Source organism: Acartia tonsa, chromosome 14, assembly GCF_053477335.1.
Source record: "Acartia tonsa isolate MP-2025a chromosome 14, ASM5347733v1, whole genome shotgun sequence".
NCBI classification, from domain to species: Eukaryota; Metazoa; Arthropoda; class Copepoda; order Calanoida; family Acartiidae; genus Acartia; species Acartia tonsa.
Genome location: NC_137273.1, coordinates 17350751 through 17372667, shown reverse-complemented (window position 1 = coordinate 17372667; position 21917 = coordinate 17350751). Strand labels below are relative to the sequence as shown.

The following is a 21917-nucleotide window of genomic DNA, read 5'->3' as shown; positions in this document are numbered from 1 at the left end:
TTTGTTGGTACGGCTTTTATAGAAGAAAAATAAACAATCCTAAATCCATTTTTGCTGTATATTAATTAATGCATCTTTTTAAAGCTTTATTAGACATTATACAAATGGCTGAAATAGTAATTGAAAAAATTTGAATTCCTAAGTTGTATACTCTACGAGGCATTTTCGTAATAAAACGCGGCATTCTTCTTTCAAAAACGCATCTCTGAAAAGCAAAGTTTTTTATAATTGGAGTCCGTCCATCCGTGCTAGAATTATCGTATAAATTTCAAACTTAGTATGCTGATACCTGTAATAATTAGGTACGATTTGGAATGGGTAGCATTTCTATAATATTTACCAAAAATTCTGTACAAGTTGATTTATTTTTTTCTCGTATTCATTCGAATCCGGTGGATAAAAAACGGTTCTCATCCATACGAAAAAACTATGTCTAGCATCGTATTATATCCAGCTTTCTACGAATATAAAAATGTACAATCATAAAACTAAAACCAGTTTTTTAGCCCGTGTCTTCGGCACCTCGGGGCTAAAAAAACTGGTTTTAATCTTATAGTTGTACATTCTATATCCGCGGAAAGCTGTTTATAATACGATGCGAGAAATAACTATTATATGATTTAATCCTATTCATCTGATTTTTGGACGGACCGACCCTAATTATAGCTGAGCTTTGCTTTTAAGAAATTTTGTCTAGCTTTCTTTGTATAAAACAACGACCATAAGAGCAAAGCATAGCCTTTCTAAAATTTATTTGTTATCTCTTGCACAATGAGATATACATTAATTATTTAAATTGTTATAGGAATCATTAACGAAAAGAGCCTACTTTCCTGGAAGGACTGACCGACCCTAATTACAGAAAAGCTTTGCTAAAAAAATGAATAATTCTAAACTTCAAATTTTTCAATTTAGGTGAAAATATGCATTTTTAATACCCCTACCCACAAATCAAAAAGCGTAGACGTCCTCGACATGTTTATAATGACGTACAGACCATCATTGAAGAGTAGCTACGCTATTCTACAAATGTCTGTTGCTCTGTTGTAGTACAAATTACTCTTTGTGTCTTTAATTTAAAAATATGTTGGAAAGGCAACAAGGATAGCATAATGAAAAATAATTTATTATTAACCAAAAATATTCGATATCACTATAATTTTGTTATTTATTTGAAAGTTTTTGACGCTGCTGGTTTAAAAAAGTTAATAAAAATTAGATTTAAAAGAAACTTAAATTTTCTAAAACTTAAACATTGGTTATAAAATTTGGCTACCAATATCATTTAGAATTTAATTTCAGAATCAGAAATGTTAATGCAGGTGGGAAGGGATTATTGGAAGGCAAATTTAACTGGGGCCCAAAGTTTTTTAAACACGTTATCTTAACTGTTAGATCTTTTGTGAACTTTTATTTAACTAATAATGCTTAATGATCTAATCAAATGATTTAAATCTGCTGAAAGGGTTATGATTGGGAATCTAAATCAATTGATCGTCCTTAAGATCCATGAACAAATGTCTTTAAATGGCAAAGCTTCTTTGTATTTCGTTACGTGTTGGTTGGTCTATCATACATTCCATTTAACATCAACTACATAAAAAACTAATCACATTTTGACCCCTTGGTTTAAAACTCCAATAACTATGGCTTAATCTTTTTTTGGTCAATTTTGTTTTTATTTTTGAAAATCTCGTGAGGGAAGGGGGAGGGGGATTTCTTATTACTTATTACACTTCCTTTGCCATTAAACCAATAAAGTCTGCTAAGACTGTAGAGAAGCATTGCTACTACAACAAATCAGGGGACAATAGACTGTTTATTACACTAGTCCCCAAAGTGTTATAATAACGATTACTTTTTCGTTGGCATAACAACTTTGGGAAATTTTGATTGAATGACTTATCAAGTTTAGTATTCAAATTTTTCAACCACTGATTTAAATCTTCAAAAAGTGTAATTTTGAATATCATCATTGGGGATTTACTTTAGTTGATCCGGCCATTGTCTTTTCTCTTTAGATCCCTGACAACGAATAATTCCGTCATATTCAAATTGAAATATTATAAAACTTCCAGGAACAATAGATATATGACCTAATTTAAACTACATTCCGGTAAGATAAATTTTTTTAAGTGTTTATGTTTTTATGTCTTTTATGCTACGCTTACTCTATCTGCATTATTCTTGTTAATAGTTATTTTGTATAAATACTAGCGGCCACGCCCCTAGAGACCTATAGTAGCCCCTGAGGGGGGGGGGGAGGCCAAGTAGACCTAACCCACTTTCAATTTTAGTTTTAAAAAGAAAATAAGGGGGTCATTTTTTTCTAGAGGCGATTTCTCTTTGGAAGTTGGTGGTATCTTTTCCAAAAATAGTTAAAAACCTTTTCTATACCTATAAAATGCTTCACTGTAAAGGGGAACCATATCGGTCCAGCGGTTAGCGAGATCCTTCGATACAGACAAAAAGCTTACTACTTTATAGGATGGACTTATTCTATGAGCCAATAAAATGTATGATAGGGATCCTTTCTTAAATACAAAACAAAAGGAATCCGCTATACCCACACTATTGTGTAATTAGTAGGGATAGGCCGGATACTTTTTTGCTAGATACCGGATATCCGGCTGATTGATAATGCCGGATATCCGGTATCCTGCCTGATATCTGACCAACGTTCGATATCCGGCAAATTATCGGATGGTTTCAATAACCGATATCCGGCCGGATATTGAAAATGGCCGGATATCCGGCCCTACATTAGTAATTAGTGGGTTAGGCCAAACTGTAGAACCACACTCAACCAATATAGTTGGTGGCGAAGCCAAGGACAAAGCCCAATCTGTCCTACTTTTAATTACTGTGATGTCAAAAAAATGATGGAGATGAGAGGAGAAGTGGGAAAGAAAACCACAAAAAAAGAGATGGATAATCCCTCATTTGTATGACGTCACAGGAATTAAAAGTAGGACAGATTGGGTTTCGTTGGAGCCAACTCATATACCTATAATATATCATTTTACCTAGTAATGGCATATTCTTCTAGCAGTTATTTGTTTACTATTGATTAATAAACTTGTGATTACTTCAAACCTAGTGTGTTGTTTTATACTTTGGGAGTAGAGCAGCTTTCTTTTATATTTGTAAAGACAGATATTTAAATCATAGTAGTTTGTATAGATGCAGTATCCCCTGCCCTTGAAAACTCCTTTGAAAAAAATTGAAATCTAAATAATTCAATTATCACGGATTGAGACAATTTTTTGGAAAACAAAAAGGATGCAATAACTAAAAAATATTTTTTTGTTGAATATACACCATATACAGTTCATACGCAGTAGCCTTTTTTTCTACATAGGAACAGAAAATATTACACACAATTTGTGTTAGATTTTTAAAAATTATTGAGTTGATAATTATAAATATAATAGTCTTAGCATATTTTGATAATTTGAAACGAGTTTTATTATTTTTATTTAAGAATACATACCCTTCTCTAACAGTTATATACTTGAATAGATTACTCTTTACCGAAAAAGCATTTTATTTCTATACGTACTTTTTAAGACTTCTTCTTTTCTCACTAGTTTCTAGGAGATTTATTTTGAAAAGTTGTCTTAATTAGCCTAAATATAAAAAGCTTCTAAAACTTCTAAAAAAAGCTGAACCGCATTGGATCAACTGTTCAAAGTAAAAAAAATGTGTATTTAGGAGTATCAATATACTGTCGATGTGTCGATATGGTTCTCCTTTACAGGGAAGCTTCTCATATTTTCCACCCCTTTCCAAGACATATCTCCCAAAATGACCAACGTCTCTCTTTTGAATTGAAGTTGAGGATCCGCCCCCTTTCCCTTAGATGCCTCTAGGGGCGTAACTGCAAGTAGTAATAAACAGTAAACTATTCGAGTACCTAACTATCTAATTCAATTATAATACTACACGAAGCGGAGATATCTAAATCAACATGAATTCAATACACCTGTTTTTTAAAAAGCGTAGCATCTCTGTAATTTTCCACTTCCCTCACTGAATTACTCTTTCCTTCAAACATAAAATACCGCTATTAGAGTTTATGTCACAAAAGCGCCATTAGAATCAAAACTAATAGAGTATTTTAATATATATGTAAGATAACAATCTTTTATGATTCTACAATAAAAACCTGTTCAGTATTTTTACCTATTTTTTTATTGTACAAATATCCCAGGAGGGATGGGACAATGAAATTTCTAAAAAAGATTATTTCTCTCTAATATAAGGGATCAAAAGGGATAAGACAATGGCCGATAAATTGATGTTCACACCCAATTATCTATAATTCAAAGTAGAATGATGTCTGTCCGTCCGTCTGTCTGTCTGTCCGTCCCTTAAGATCTCGGTAACCACTGAACCGATTGGATTCTACTCTTCAGGGAATACACCTACTGGTCCTGTGGTGGTTTTAGGCGAAGCCGCTAGTGATACACAAATTTACCTCTTCTATAGATTACAATTGAAAGTTAAAGCGTTTGGACACTCAACTTAATGAACCAACCAGTAAAAATTCACCTAATGTTCCCAAGCAGTTAAGCAAATGTATAAGAAAACGTTATTATAGAACTTTGGGAACTGGTGTAATAAACAGCTTAATGTCCCCTCCCTCCTTGCTCTAATATACATTGTTAAATTCATAAACTGCTTTCTCCTTTTAACAAGAATGGCAACATCCATAAGTAATGAATCACAAACAAATCCTTGATAGACAAACGGACAGAGTGGGTTATAAAGCATATGTTTACTGGTCAAAAGAAGGAGTGATACAATAAGATTAATAACAGAAAATCACGAAACCTTAGGTTTAGGGTTGGGCCGGATATCCGGCCGGTTTCTCATGCCAGATATCCGGTATACTACCGGATATTAAAAAAGGTCCGATATCCGGAAAATTACCGGATATCCGGCATTATAAATCAGCCGGATATTCGGTATCCGGCCAGATATTTAATAAAAGCTAACTGACATGCAAACAGACAAATTGAGTTGAATACTGGAAGCATTTTCTCAATCTCCTAAGGCCTGACAGGCCGACGAACAGGTAGCTGGACAAAGTGTCTAAAAAAAATCAGCCCTGTGACGTCATAAAAATTAATTCATTTTCTTTCTCACTTCTCCTCTCATCTCCCTTATTTTTATGACGTAACATGGCTGATTTTTGAGATACTTTGTCCAGCTACACAAACGGACGGACAGACAAAGTGAGTTATAGAATAGCTTCGCTACTTATAATTTGTTTTCTTAATTTTGGCACTATTTAAAAAGCTTTCCAAGCTGAAGGACATCGTTGTTCTTGTTATATTTTGTAAATGCATAAATAGAATTATTTCCTACCAGATTATACAAATAAAAATATAGAAGTTGCACCCCATTTTATTATTATTTATTAACTTTAGTAGCGCAGCTACTCTATTGATTTATCTTGGATATGTACGTACATTCATATTTTTAATCAGTCCGAGTAAGGTAGGTAAGATTTTTTTCCATTTATATACGTCGGATTATAACTCATCCTTACTGAACAATCTTTTGATATAAAGATTACCTAATATACAAGGAACAATCTATCCATCTGTTTTCGTGATCTTATGACACAGGCGCATATACTGAAGAAATAATAGTCTAATTGTTTTAAATAATAGATTTAATATACAAATAAAACACGCAACCTCTCATTTTTTTTAAAGTCCTATATAATCAACCGCTTGTACAGTGTTTTACAAAGGGTATACAATTCATCTGAGTGTTTGAAGGTGTAATTGAATTATTCAGGGGAGGGGGTAAAGGGGTTGTTTTCAGCACCCCTTTCATTGCACGCCCCTGCCTTCAAGTCTAATGATTTGGACTTAACTTCGTAATGATGCTATGTTTTAGGGTGTTTTAGTATTTTAGCTAATGAACAGTTTAACGTTATTTGTATAACAGATCTACAGTATAGATGTATATAAAGATAACTACCTGCCCTCCTTTTCCAAGGACCTTTTACGTCTGCTAGCAAATTGTTTTCTGCTACTTGGCTGGGTTAATATAACACTATTAGTTGATTTTTAAAGGCTTAATGGAGAGTCAGCACAATGGCACTTCTACGTGAAGATACAGTTCTTTAACCCCTTTCCTCTTATAGTGTTTTACTTTAATAGGCAGATTATGCCAATATTTTGACAAGTAAAGCAAAGTAGGCCAATATTGTAAAAGTAATGCAGAGTATGCCCAGGGAGTAAGGGAGGGGACAATGGGCAATTAATTCAATTTAAGAGTTTTTGAAGAAAGGCCATGAAAACCAGAATAATCCCGAAAATATGGTGGAAATTGTAAAGTGATTGTTGATTAAATCTAGAAAACCATAAACTAAGAAAAAAGTTCCAAGAAAAAAAGCAATCATTTGAAAATAAGATTACCAGTATTACAGACTGACATAACCATTCTGTAATTAATTACTAGAAATATCTCCCTGGAACTCTACAGATGACAGGGAAAGAGAAAAGAGATTTGGGGGCAAGTGATGTGAACATGGAAAAAAGGGGCAGGCAGGCGTGTAGCTGGATGGGCAAGTATATGACCCGCACGCCTTCCTGCCCCTTTTTATCCTGTTTATTTCCCCCACCTCCCTTCTCCATTTCCCTTTCTCGTTTACTTTTAAAAAGGAGGTGGGGATGAAGGGAGTGAAATATAGTATGGGAGGGGGGCCGTGTATTTATATTTGAACTACTCTCTGTCTGCAAAACTATATATATTCAAAACTAACACAGCGAGTAACGGCATTTCTTGCGCAAGTCCCCAAACTCAGTCAGAACATTCTCAGAACATTCCCTTTAAGCCAGTCCCCAAAGTCTGAGACTCCTAAAGATTGAATATTCGATCCATTGTCCCCTCCCTTACTCCCTGGAGTATGCCACAACAATATTCTGCCTAACTTGGTCCGAATAATATTTTTGTTTATTGACTGCAACATTTGCTTTACTACGTTACCTTTGAAAATAATTGTCCTTGTTTAAATTTTAAAACACCTATCTAAATGTGGCGAGTGTTTGGGTTTTTACACTTTTTACACACCTAGAGTTAATAACAATGGACTATAGAGCCCTAACTTATGCCCATTTCTTAGTTGGGTATGTAAGAAAACTTATTGTAAGATATCTTATTTGAATTTAGTTAGGTATATAATACAATTCATGTAGGTTAGAAATGTAAAAACATTTTACACCTAGAATTAATAAAATTGGACTTTGAGGCCCTACCATAAGCCTAGTTCTTAGTTGGGTTTATAAGAAAACTTATTGTAAGACATCTTATTTTAATTTAGTTAGGTATATAATACAATTAATGTGCGACAAAAATGTTTAAACATTTAACACCTAGGGTTAATAACAATGGACTATAGAGCCCTAACTTATTCCCATTTCTTAGTTGGGTATATAAGAAAACTTATTGTAAGACATCTTATTTGAATTTAGTTAGGTATATAATACAATTCATGTACGTTAAAATGTTTTCCAATTAACACCTAGAATTAATAAAATTGGACTTTGAGGCCCTAATGTAAGCCCATTTCTTAGTTGGGTATATAAGTAAACTTATTGTTAGATGAATAGTTTGTATTTAGTTAGGTATATGACACAATTCATGTAAGATTGAATTTTCATCTTTTTCACAACTATAGTTAATAACAATGGACTATAGAGCCCTAACTTATGCTTATTTCTTAGTTGGATATATAAGTAAACTTATTGTAAGATATTTATTTATTAATGCTTTGAAAATGATTAAAAATGGTTTTAGTATTGTTTAAGCATTTAAAGCCGCAAAACCTAGGGAGGGGACATAGTGCAGTTTATTATACTATACCCCAAAGTTTTATGATAACGTTTTCTAATTCCTTTGTTAAACAAATTTTGGGACTTTTATTAAATTCTTATTGGTGGGTTTATTTAGTTGAGTGTCCATATGTTTCAACCACTATTTACAATCTACAGATGTGGCAATTAAGTGTAGCATCATTGGGGATGTGCATCAATTTATTGGCCATTGTCTTATCCCTTAGAAACCCATATGGTAAAATGTCGGGGACCCCTTCCAAAGAAAGTTGATAGGCTATCATAGGTCATTAAATACCTCCCGGGGGGGTCCTCTTTTGTTTACACAAATAGAAAAGTGCATGCAATTTTGTTTTTAAGGCGCAGCTACTCTATAATTATCAATTATTTGTTTGTCTATCTGTAGACATGTTTATCTGAAAATTAAATACCTCCATGAGACCGAGTTCTCATTTTTTTACAAAGAAATGTTATTGCTAAAAAAATTCATGTTTTTTTTGCGACGCAGCTTTTATATAATAATTAAAACTTATTTGTCTGTTTTTTGACAAAGCCCAAATTGTGTTAAAATTGTATCAAAAATGATCCATGTGACGTAATAAAATGAGGGAGATGAGAGAAGAAGTGGGAAAGAAAACCAGTAAAAAAGAGATAGACAATGCCTCATTTTTATTACGTCACATGGATGATTTTTGACACAATTTTAACACAATTTAGGCTTTGTCTGTTTTTTAGTAATTGGCTCACATGAGATCCAATGAAAGGGGTAAAATCTACTTTTGAGTACGTATCTTCTCAGTAAATATGAACTTATGTCCGTTTAAGTCAATTTGGTAGAAAAAAAATTATATCTTAATCAAATCCTAAAAACTTTTCTTTAATTAGGGTAACGGATGTTCGGATATTTCCTACTTAACAAGGATGACAACATCCATAAAAGCGAAGCTCTGAAACGGCAGGACAAACGGACAATAACACTTGATAAGGAATAATGTTTATGGACATACTTACATTTTTAGGATTTGATTATAGAGATGCTTTGCTTATAATATTGTACTTTGTTGTCCCAGAAATCAATATATAAAAAAACAGAACAATCAGATAATTAGATCACATAAAAATTTGTTGTTAAAAAAGGAAAAAAATAACATGTTTAAAATGGACGTACGGACATTCTGGTAATGATTATATAGTTGCTACGCTTTCTAAATCTTACCTAACTACTACAGGAATCACCATGCAAAGTTTGAAATCGATAGGATAACTATAACTTGCCTAAATTAACGAAAAAAGCTATCTTTCTCAGACGTACGGACGGACTGACGTACGGACGGACCGATCCTAATTTTAGAAAAGCTTCGCTTTTAAAAATTATATCTTAATCAAATATCTTAAAAACCTTTCTTTAATTAGAGTAGTAGATGTTCGGATATTTTATATTTAAAAAGTATACATTACTGTGCTACTTATAACGAAAACAGTAAAAGTGTCTGACTATGACGTCAGAAAAAATTAACAATTAACCAATGAGAGGCCGCTATATATTTTACCACAGTGAATACTGGCTTCTTATTGGTTAATTGTTAATTTTTTCTGACTTTATAGTTAGACACTTTTACTGTTTTCACTTATAACCTTTTACTTTCTTTTAAAAGAAAATCTGACAATTTCACACAATTTACCCTTTTGAGCACTGATAACCCCCCTCCCCTCCATCCACCTTATTTTTAGATAGATTGAAAATAAGGGTGGTGGTTTTTTGGTTGTTTGTTTATTACAAATTTTTTTTACCCCCCCCAAAATTTTTACCACGGGGGTAAAATTTGCTTGGGGGGGGGGTAATTAACCCCCCTGAAATCTGTTTGCAGGGGTAAATTTAGTTTACCCCCCCCAAAATTTACCCCCGGGGTAAAATTTTTGGGGGGGTAATTTAAAATTTATTAAATATATAGTATTAAAAATGCGCGCGAAGCGCGCAAAATTTTTTTTTATAAGAGATTTTTTATTTTGGGGGGGGTATTTACCCCCCCAAAATTGTTTGGGGGGGGGGGTAAATACCCCCGCCTAAATGGTAAGGGGTGCCTACGGCACCCCCTGGGTAAGGGTAAATTTTAAATGGGGGGGGGGGGGTAAAATGATGCCTGCAGGGTTAGGGCATTGTAGATATTAGGTATAGGGAACAAACTCCCCCCCACCCTCCTCCTATTTATTAGTCTATTTAAAACGAAGCTTTACAATTGTCTAAAAAATCATAAAAATGAGGGATTATCCATCTTTTTTTAGGGGTTTTCTTTCCCACTTCTCCTTTTATCTTTCATTTTTATGACGTCACAAGGCTGATTTTTTAAGACACTTTGTAAAGCTTCATTTAAAACAGATTGAGGGGGGGGGGGGCGGGGGGGGAGTCAGTGCCCAACCGGCACTATCTGTGACAGCAAAAAAATGATGAAAAAGCCAGAGCGGATAGAGGTAAAAGTAATATAAATCAGTTTTACAAATTATACCTACGTCATAGAACCAAAAAGAGGTTCTTCAAAATAGCATTGACAATCACGACCAATTGGTTAGTATCGCAGCTACTCTAAAATTTGGGAGTGTCTTGTATCTAAAAACTTGAGGCCGAATGATCCCTAATGACGTCATTTTTATGATAATCAACTATTCTTATATGGCGTCATTTAGAATACTTTGGCCAAAAGTATTATAAAAATTTATTTTGTAGAACTACCTTTTAAAAAACGCGAAGCATTAAATCATCTAAAATTCAACCCTTATATAAAATACTTCGTGTAGGGGTATTATTTCACATGTTGTTTTTATGTTGCAACAAATTATTCTTTTTAGCATAGATATTTTGAAAAACGAAGCTTTTCTATAATTTGGGTCTGTCCGTACGTCCGTCCGGATCGGTTAGCTCTTTTCGTTAATTTAGACATGTTAGATTCGTCCTATCAGTTTCAAACTTTGCACGATGATTCCTATAACAGTCAGGTATAATTTAGAAAGCATAGCCACTCTATAATCGCCCGAACGTCCATTTTAAACATGTAGGTTCTTAAACATTATCCTGTATTTAAGCAGTTTTTCAACAAATTTACTTTACTTTTGTCTAGACTTTCAAAAAATTTATATTCTTATTATTCAGTTCTGAGATTCTACATGATTTAATGTTCATTTGTCCTACCGTTTTAGAGCTTCGCTTTTATGGATGTTGTCATCCTTGTTATAAGCGCATCTACTTTTTAAACTATCCTTATTAGTAACAGGAGTTTTTGTGAGTTTCTATGTCTGTCTGTCTGTCGTTGTGTACCAAAAGATCTCATTCACCGTTGAAAAGCAATCACCCCTAGAAAAAATAACCCCTTCCCATTTTTTTTTATATTTTTGTACTTTTTCTCATTAATTCTAAAGTTAAAAGTGGGAAAGGAAAGACTGTGTCCAGTGTCCATCCCCCATTTTAAGGCTCCTAGAGGCATGTAGGGACGTTGCCGCTAGTCAATGAGAAACAAACAAAACGAGACAGCGTAAAGTGCCACCATAAATGACGTCAAACAATTAAATTGACCAATGAGAGGCCAGCATACACTGTAATTGACCAATGGTAAAATTTGTAAATTTTTTTATTTGTAAATTGACCAATGAGAGGCCAGTATACACTGTAATTGACCAATGGTAAAATTTGTTTTTGTAAATTTGTAAATTGACCAATAAGAGGCTAGTATACACTGTAATTGATCATATTGGTAAAATTTGTACTGGCCTCTCATTGATCAATTTTATCGTATGACGTCATTTTTTTGGAGGCACTTTACGCTGTCTCAAACAAAACATCACTAAAATTCTACCTCATTAAAAATAGTTGTTTCGTATACACATGATTATTTAATTTTGAACAGGAAAACATATTTCTAAGTGTATAACAGTCCCTTGCATGGACGGAGGGGACATTGGGCTGTTTATTTGCACTAGTCCCCAAAGTTTTGTAATAACGTTGGCTCAATAACTCTGGGGACTTTTATTGAATTTTGATTGGCTGGCTTATTAACATAAGCGTCTAAGGGTTTCAACCGCTAATTCCAATCATCATTGGGGATGTACATCAATTTATCGGCCATTGGCTTATCCCTTTATATCCCTGAACAGTCCCCCCTATACTTTTAATAAAATAACAAGGACAATTATTTTTAAAAGTTTTTTGAGCACAATAATTATTTTCTCCCTTTTATAACAGAAAAAAGATTTTTTTTTATCAAACCCCATCCTCTTTATTCTCCCTATAATAGGCCAAGGCATTCCCCATTTTTTGAGAAAAACTTATTCTTTACATGGCCCAAAAATGTTTTTTGTTGTTTATGAGAATACTGTTCCTTGCCCTATACATCAACCCTTGCGAAATAGGCTTTAATTGGGAAAGAAACTTTCATTTTCTTGAACCCCCATTTTTTAGATGATTTATTTAGATTTTCGGCTACACTAAAACTCACATATTCCCGCGTTAATAAAAATAATAAAAAAGAAGAATAGCCAAATAATTTTCCACGATAATTAGAATAAAAATAATAAAATTCAACCCCTCAGCTGCAAATAAAAATGATTATGATTTTATAATTTTCATTTGATATCCGCGGAAAGCTGTCTATATATATATACCTGTTTCAGAAATGACATGATAACGAACGAACATACAAAGAGACTTATAGATTTTGCTACATTTTTTTGCTAGTTGATAAATATTGGGCCCAATTTTTTTTTATCAATTGTAGACATATAAATTGCAGGGACTTAAAGGATATGACAATAAACGATACGCTAATGAACATCCCCGAGTTTGATAGACAATATTACCCCTTCTACAGCAGTTTAACGGTTTTTTTAAATCTAACATTAAAGATTCTAATTAATAGCAAAAGTTTTAAAGCCAACAAAGGAGAGAACATGTTTACAATACTTTGGGTACCAGTATAATTTACAGTCCAATGTCCCCTCCCTCCCTGGATAAATTGTCTTGTTTGATAGATAATGCTAATTTACATTTTGCAGAGGTGTATAGCAGGGAAGGAGGGGACAATGGCCTCTTTATTTCCCTAGTCCCCAAAGATTTATAATAAATTTTCTTGGGAACTTTTATTGAATTTTGATTGATTGGTTCATTAAGTTGAGAGTTCAAACGTTTCAAACATTAATTTTAATTTACAGAAGGTTTGATTTTGTGTATCATCATTGGGGATGTACACAAATTTATCGGCCATTGTCTTATCTCTATATAGACATGATTTTGATGAAGATGAGATATATTGTGGGAGGGTACAAACACCCTCCCAAGAGAAATCGATCTTGGAATATATGACCCTCCTCAAAAGAAACTAGTGCCCCTAGAGGCCTCTAGGGGCGTAGCCGCTAGTGTCTAGTATATAGCAGTAAATCGTCACGACAACTTAATACTAAATACTGTGTCGATAATAATTAATAATTTTTTCGATGTGAACAATAATACATCTTTTATGGGGGGAGGAATGATTTATCTTTAATTTATCTCTCCCTGAATCCCTGTCAAACAAAAATGACAAATTGACCCCTTTATGCCTCAACCTTGACAATCAATGCATAGGTGATCCTACAAAACGACCAAACAAAAATAGACATAGTATATCTAGATTGACCAACCCCATAAGACGTCCAAATTAAAAACATAATTTTTGCAGACAGAAACTGTTGTTTACATTTTGTTATATACTAGATACGGGCGACGAAATTTGAGACGAATTTATTCAAGGATATAATTTTTAGAAAGATAACTTTATCAAAAGAATACTTCACAACAGATCTATAGGATAGATATATATATACAGACAACTAACTCCCTTTCTTTTTTCAAAGACCTCTTTCGTCTGCATCTAAATTATTTTCTACTACTTGGCTGTGTTAATATAAGCGACACAATTGGTTGATTCTCAATGACCCAATAGAAAGTTGCAAAAGGCGGTTGCGATGGGGAGATACAGTTTTTTAACCCTTTCTCCCTCTAGTGTTTTAACTGCTTCACATTAAAAGGGAAGAAATTTATACACGAATTAATTTACCCAGGAAAAACTAAATCCTAATATATGCGACAATTTGTCATGAATGTTCCTTCAGTATTCTACTATAGGTCCATTTATACAATATGTCTCTAATCAAACAGAGAACAAATATTGAAAAGCAAAGTTTTGATCAGTAGTAGCTCTGTAAAGCATTATGTTTTAAATATGTGGTGATTTGCTCTGAACCCTTCCCCTTTTTTGAGTATATTAAAGATAAAACGATGGTAGATCTTTTCCTTATGCCTAACCCTAAAACACCTTAAAATTGAACTTTTATGTACAATAAAACGCAGATAAACTTTCAGGCAAAAATAAATTTACTGTACTGTTGAAACTATTTCATATTAGAAAGAGAATTATTGTCAAAGATTTTGTGTTAGTGTATCAAAAATTAAAAGAATGAATTTATTAATAAACTGTTGGTCTGTCGGTCTGTCTATATTTTATTCTCTCATCTTTTGTAGTAGCAAAGCTACTCTACTGTACTGTTGCGTGTCTGTCTATATTTTCTTTTTGTTGGTAATTATAAACAGTTACTCTACTTTTGGACATAATTTTCTTATTTACATTCTAAATATTTATCTTTAGATTGCATATTATAATAATATGAAACCATTCCTATATTTGTTTTAAAAGCTTTGCTACTATCCAAGAGATAGGGGACAATAGGCTGTTTATTACACTGGTCCCCAAAGTTTTTCTTATTCGTTACTTTACAACTTTGGGGACTTTAGTGAATTTTGATTGGTTGTTTAATTAAGTTGAGTGTTCAAACGTCATCTACAGAAGGGGTAATTTTATATATCATCCTTGGGGATGTACATCAATTTATCTGCCATTGTCTTATCCCTTTAGATCCCTGATCAATATTAGCAAAATCTAGATCTAGATATTGCCAAATTATAGATAACAATTTTACAAATTGTGCACACTCCGCGGAATTTTATTGTAAATTGTTGGTCAAATTTTCTGTAAATAATAAATCTACAAGCAATTATTGGTAAAATTTTATAATTCAGGATAGAATGTGTAAATTCATCTAAATTAAATTTAATTAAAATATTATATTTACTTTTTTTAAGAAACAAATGTGAATTTCATAAAAAAAACACATTATAGCTGCTATGTAAAAAGAAATAGCCTATAAATGGAGTTTTGATATAAAGAATATCCAATAAGTTTTATTGATATAAAAAATAGCCAATAAGTAAAGTTATCTAGGTGTGCTAATATAAAAATTAACCAATACATAAAGTTAGTTGGGTGTGTTGTAGTATATACATATATGTGGTGTAGTTGTCTAATCAAAACACTATTTGAATCTAAGATCCAAATTGAAAAATTAACCAAAATGTGAAGATAGCTAGGTGCAGGGGCTTCCAAGCTTTGTTTTTTTATGGGGGGTAAAAATTTTTAAGGGGGGGGGGAGTCAAATTTTTTTGAATCAGAACTATGGCTTCATGATGCCCCCAGGAAAGGCATTGAGGAGTAGAATCAGGAACTTTTGACCATTTCAAAATCTCGTTCCTAGCCTGAGAAAATCTAAAAAATCTCTACAAATTAGACAATTCTCAATAAACCTTAAAAAAATGTGTTTTTTAGTGATTTTTAAGGATAGGAATGAGATATTTTGAAATGAACAAAAGTTCCTGATTAAGCTCCTCAAGGCCTTTCCAGGGAGAACCATGAAGCTATTGTTCTGATTCCAAAAAAATTTGAATGTCGTCTTTGCATATTAATAAGTATTGAAATATATTTTTTAGTGGTCGCGTTCTAAAACTCAATTTTTAAAAATTCTAGTTTGGTCAGAAATGTTTTTAAGGTTAATTTTATCTGTTGCATATCCCCTCTTTGTCTAATTCCGATATGAACACACCCTAGTAAATACCCCCTCCTAAATGGTTGGGGGAGGCTACGGCACCCCCAGGGTAGGGGTAAATTTTAAATTGGGGGGGGGGGGTAATCCCCACTTCCCCCCCCCCTTGGACGTCTATGGCTAGGTGTGCTAATATGAAAATTAACCAATACATAAAGTTAGCTGAGTGTGTTGTAGTATATATGTGGTGTAGTTGTCTAATCAAAACACTATTTGAATCAAAGTTCTAAATTGAAAAATCAGCCAATAAGAGAAGTTAGCTAGGTGTGTTAATATCAAAATTAACCAATACGTAAAGTTAGTTGGGTGTGTTGCAGTATATATAGGTGGTGTAGTTGTCTAATCAAAACATAATTTGAATCTAAGATCTAAATTGAAAAATTAATCAATAAGTGAAGTTAGCTAGGTGTGTAAATATGAAAATTAGCCAATAAGTCAAGTTAGCTGGGTGTGTTGCAGCATATATATGTGGTGTAGTTGTCTAATCAAAACACTATTTGAATCTAATGGGATCATTATAGTTGATTACGACAAGGACAGTGCAGGAAGAATTGGAACTAGAGTGTCCACGCAAAAATAACACACAAATTAAGTGTTATCCTCTTAGAATTTATTTTTGTACATCCCCAATTATGATACACGTAATTACCCCTTCTGTATATTACAATTGCTGGTTGAAACGTTTGACACTCGACTTAATAAACAAACCAATCAAAATTTAATAAAAGTCTCTAAAGTTGTTAAGCCGACAAATAAGTAAACGTATTATAAAACTTTAGAGACTAGTGTAATTAACAGTCCATTGTCCCCTCCCTCTCTTACTATTTGAACTACAGACGCAGGTTCTAAAATTTTTGAAAATTTGCTAGTGTGGTTTTTTTCCGTTTAACATGAACACTTTTGAATTCAACTCTAATCAGAGAATGAAAGAATGTTGAAAAAAATCACATTTTACTGAATTATACTTTTAACAAGGATGACAACATCCATAAAAGTGAAGCTCTGAAACGGTTGGACAAACGAACATTAACACTTGTAGAGTGTCAGAACTTAATAATTAGAATATAAACGTATAAAAATCAAAACAAAATTCTAAGTAAATTTGTTTAACAGGATACTGTATAAAGATTTACCTACATTTTATGACTTGATCAAGGAGATGATTCGCTTATAACACTGTACTTTGTTGTCCTAGGAATCAGTATAATAGAGTATTCATATCTAACTACTTCAGGAATCATGATAAGTTTGGAATCGATAGGACAATTCTTACCTGAGCTGGATCTTTAAATCATTTTAGTGGTGAGCCAGATCAGGGTGAGCCAACTTTCCACCAATGAGAGCACAGCATTTTATGAAATGCCGCGCTGTGATTGGCTAAAATTCGGCGCACCCCGATCTGGCTCACCACTAAATGATTTAAAGATCCAGCTCTGTTTAAATTAACGAAAAGAGCTAACTGTTTGTGTCATGTGACGTACGGACAGACCAACCCTAATTAAAGAAAAGACAATTTTTAAGTATTTTCACAGAAGATTTGGAGAATTTCATGCGTGGTGTCATAAAAATACGGCTAAATCCATTTATTTTTTAGGGGTTTTCTTTCCCACTTCTCCTATCATTCCTCCTTTTTAGACGTTATTTGATGACGTCACACATGACACCTTTCATATCTCCATTTTCAAAAGCAATTTCGATGAACAGCAAAAAAAACTTTTCTTGCTTATCTTAGGTTAGGTTGAGTATATGTAAAGGCAGTCTCACAAGGGTAGGACCTCCACAGGGAAGTATGGACAGACAATGTCAATTTTATCATTTCCTACACATGGACGTACGGACATTTAGAATTATAGGTTTGGTAATGGAAATTAGAGAGAGAGGGGACAATGGGCTGTTTATTAAACAAAGTTTTATGTATAATAACGTTTTCTTATTCGTTGGATTAACAAATTTGGGGACTTCGTTGAATTTTGATTAGTTCGTTCATTAAGTTAAGAGTTACTGTTCAAACGTTTCAACCACTAGTTTTTATCTCCAGAAGGGGAAAAATTTGTGTATCATCATTGGGGAAGGACATCATTTTATCGGCCATTATCTTATCCCTTTAGATCCCTGAGTACAAATACAAAATATATTTAAGTAAAGGAATAATGTTTACATCGTGTAAAAAAATTGTGTCCTCAAAAAGGTTAATAAGTACTGTTTTTAAAAGCAAAGCTTTTCTATGATTAGGGTCGGTCCGTCCGTACGTCCGTCCGACACAGAGAGATAGCTTTTTTCGTTAATTTAGGCATGTTAGAATTGTTCTATCGATTTCAAACTTTGCATAATGATTCCTTTAGTAGTTAGGTACGATTTAGAAAGCGTAGCAACTCTATAATCATTACAAGAATGTCCGTACGTCCATTTTAAACATGTTGACTTTTTTACTTTTTTAACAACAAATTTCTATGTGATCTAATCATCCGATTGATCTGATTTTTGGTATGTTGATTCCTGGGAAAACAAAGTATAATGTTATAAGCGAAGCAACTCTATAATCAAGTTCTAAAAATGTAAGCATGACATAACATTATCCTGTAGCAGTTTTTCAACAAATTTACTTACAATTTTGCTTCGACTCTTATTCATTTATATTCTGATTATTCAGTTCTGACACTATAAAAGTCCGTTTGTCCTACCGTTTCAGTGCTTCGCTTTTATGGATGTTGTCATTCTTGTTGCAAGTACAGAAACTTTAAAATTTTGACTTGTATGGCCGTAGAAACTCAGGGAGGGAGAGGACATTGGTGACACTTTTAATATGAACCTAGTAAAAGTGTCTGACTCTGATTATGACGCAAAAAAATTAGCCAATGAGAGGCCAGTATACACTTTAATTGACCAATGGTACAATCTATAGTGGCCTCTCATTGGTGGTAAATTTTTTTGACGTCATAATCAGAGTCAGACACTTTTACTAGGTTCCTTAATATTGACTAAAATCCTCATAAAAAATAACAGGATGTTTGACTGTGTGTAGCAAAGTAACTTGCTAACTGTAGGGCCGATATGATTCTTCTTTGAAGTAAAACTTCTTAGAGGTCCAAGGAAGGTTTATACCTAATTTAGGGAAGAGTAAATCCAACCTCTCAAAGATTGATTTTTTGGATAGTGGACATAATAATGCCACGGTCGTAGCGGTTATGCGTCAGGTTGGAAGGGTGACACAAATTTCAGATACCAGATTTGGCGATTTGAGAAAAATTTATCTTTATATTATAGCGAATTAGATAACCTAGCAAGCATCGCTTTTATCTTATAGAGAAAAATAGTAAATCAAATAGCTAAAACTAAGATCTGATATTTGCGTCACCCTTCTAATATGACGCAAGACGCATGACCGCTACGACCGTGGCATTATTTTGTCCACTATCCAAAAAATCAATCTTTTAACCCCCCCCCCAAAAAAAAAAAATTAATTACCCTTCCAAAATGATCAACAAACAAAATTACTGGTGGAAAAGTTTAGATACTGCTACTTTGCATAGACCAATCATAAGTACCAATTAGAACTAAAAAGTATTTGAGCCAATGAATACGAAAACGGGGTTTTTAAAACTTTTGGTACTAGTGTAATTTACAGCACAATGTCCCTATATCCTATATATATCCCTATAACCTATTCGAACCTAAAATATGACCGACCTACAAACGTCCTGCCATTTTTAATGTAACGAATTTAAGACCGTTAAGCTAAAATTTATTTTTACTTTCTTAAAAAGCAGCCTTGGGCGATTTTTAGCGTCTCTTCTGTATATAAGTACACTATTTCATATCAAAATATTTATCTTAAAAATTACGTGTAAGAATAAGATAAAAAAAGGATGACAACATCCATAAAGGCGAAGTATTGAAACGGTAGGACAAACGAACATTAACATTTGTTTAGTGTCAGAACTGAATAATCAGAATATAAATGTATAAAAGTCGAACGAAACAAAATTGTAAGTAAATTTGTTAAAATACTGATAATTAGATCACATAAAAATTTGTTGTTAAAAAAATAAAAAAATCAACATGTTTAAAATGGACGTACGGACATTCTGGTAATGATTATAGAGTTGCTAAACTTTCTAAATCGAACCTAACTATCACAGGAATCACCATGCAAAGTTTGAAATCAATAGGACAATTCTAACATGGCTAAATTAACGAAAAAAGCTATCCATCAGGGACGTACGGACGGACGGACAGACGGACGGACGGACTGACCATAATTATAGAAAAGCTTTGCTTTTAAAAATGACAATTTTAACCGTAAGTAGCGCAGCAATGACAAAATGCAATGCATAAAGTAATACTATATAATACTGAATTATAATTATCGTATATTATTGACGTTTTTTTTAAATTAACCACTGCACTGGAGCAATAATGTTCTATATTTTACGGAAGCTTCCTTTTAGTGCCGGGATAGTTTCATTCTATTGTATTGCTCTAATAATGAAAAGTCGACATGAATCAATGTAATTAAAGTAATGTCATGTCGTTAATATGTCAGCCACGATCACTTTTATTTAATGCTTTGATATAACAGAAAGGTTTACAGCTAATTTGGTCATAGAACAACATACAACTGACGGCCAAAATAAGTTATTAAGTTGGTCTCAGAACGACATACAACTGATGGCTAAAATAAGTTATTAAGTTGGTCTTAGAACGACTTACAACTGATAGCTAAAATAAGTTATTACGTTGGTCATAGAACGACATACAACTGATAGCTAAAATAAGTTATTAAGTTGGTCTTAGAACGACATACAACTGATAGCTAAAATAAGTTATTAAGTTGGTCTTAGAACGACATACAACTGATAGCTAAAATAAGTTATTAAGTTGGTCTTAGAACGACTTACAACTGATGGCTAAAATAAGTTATTAAGTTGGTCTTAGAACGACATACAACTGATAGCTAAAATAAGTTATTAAGTTGGTCTTAGAACGACTTACAACTGATGGCTAAAATAAGTTATTAAGTTGGTCTTAGAACGACATACAACTGATAGCTAAAATAAGTTATTAAGTTGGTCTTAGAACGACTTACAACTGATGGCTAAAATAAGTTATTAAGTTGGTCTTAGAACGACATACAACTGATAGCTAAAATAAGTTATTAAGTTGGTCTTAGAACGACTTACAACTGATGGCTAAAATAAGTTATTAAGTTGGTCTTAGAACGACATACAACTGATGGCTAAAATAAGTTTTAAAGCTGCTGCGCTTCCAAATGGGCCATTTGAATGGAATGTGTGGCGAAATTGAAGTACGTAAACAACATGTTTATGTTTATTAAGCCGCGCAGCTACTCTATAATCCTTGTAATAAAGTAACAGGATTTTTGTTTGTCTGTTTGTTTGTACCGAAGGACCTCGCTAACAACTGAACCGATATGGTTCTCCTTTACAGGGTAACTTCTCATAGGTCCTGGGAATGTTCGTAACTACTTTGGGGGAGGGTACACCACCACACTTCCCAGAAAAATCGACAAGAAAACTTTGCAATTAGCTAAACAAAACCTAACTAACACCATATAGCGGCGAAAAAAATTATATGATAAATTAATGAAAAGAACAATTTTACGTGTCCCTAGAGGCCTCGAGAGTCTAGGGACTATAAAAGTAGACGGATGTCTATCTGTGTGTATCGAAGGATCTCCCTAACCGCTGAACCAATATGTTTCTTCTTTACACTATAGCTTTTAATAGGTCCTGGAAAGGTTTGAATCTTTTTTGGGGTAGGGTACCAACATATTTATGTTTATAAGTAGCGGAGCTACTCTATAATTCTGATATAAAATCCTCTAGTTGTGTGTACCGAATGATCTAGCTAACTGATAAACTGGGTCCTAAGACAAACGCAGGAGTCCCAAACGTCGGAGTGGACAAACGTCGGAGTGGATACTTTACCTAACCTAACCTATTTTAGACCATCTTATAGGTTTTTTAAATGCCTAACCCCTGCGGGGGGCTTATTTGTTCTTTCATATCTTAACCTAACCTAATATGTATAGAAATACTTAATAAAATTGATATTTTAACACTCCTACGTTTGTCCACTCCGACGTTT

The 21917-nt window shown here is 33.3% G+C and overlaps 2 protein-coding genes across 4 annotated transcripts in view; both read right to left on the bottom strand.

The window, feature by feature from the left end:
- Nucleotides 1-21917, bottom strand: part of LOC145305908 (voltage-dependent anion-selective channel-like) — a 326720-nt gene that overhangs the window by 85375 nt on the left and 219428 nt on the right. The window lies entirely within an intron of this gene.
- Nucleotides 1-21917, bottom strand: part of RpL15 (ribosomal protein L15) — a 227898-nt gene that overhangs the window by 88659 nt on the left and 117322 nt on the right. The window lies entirely within an intron of this gene.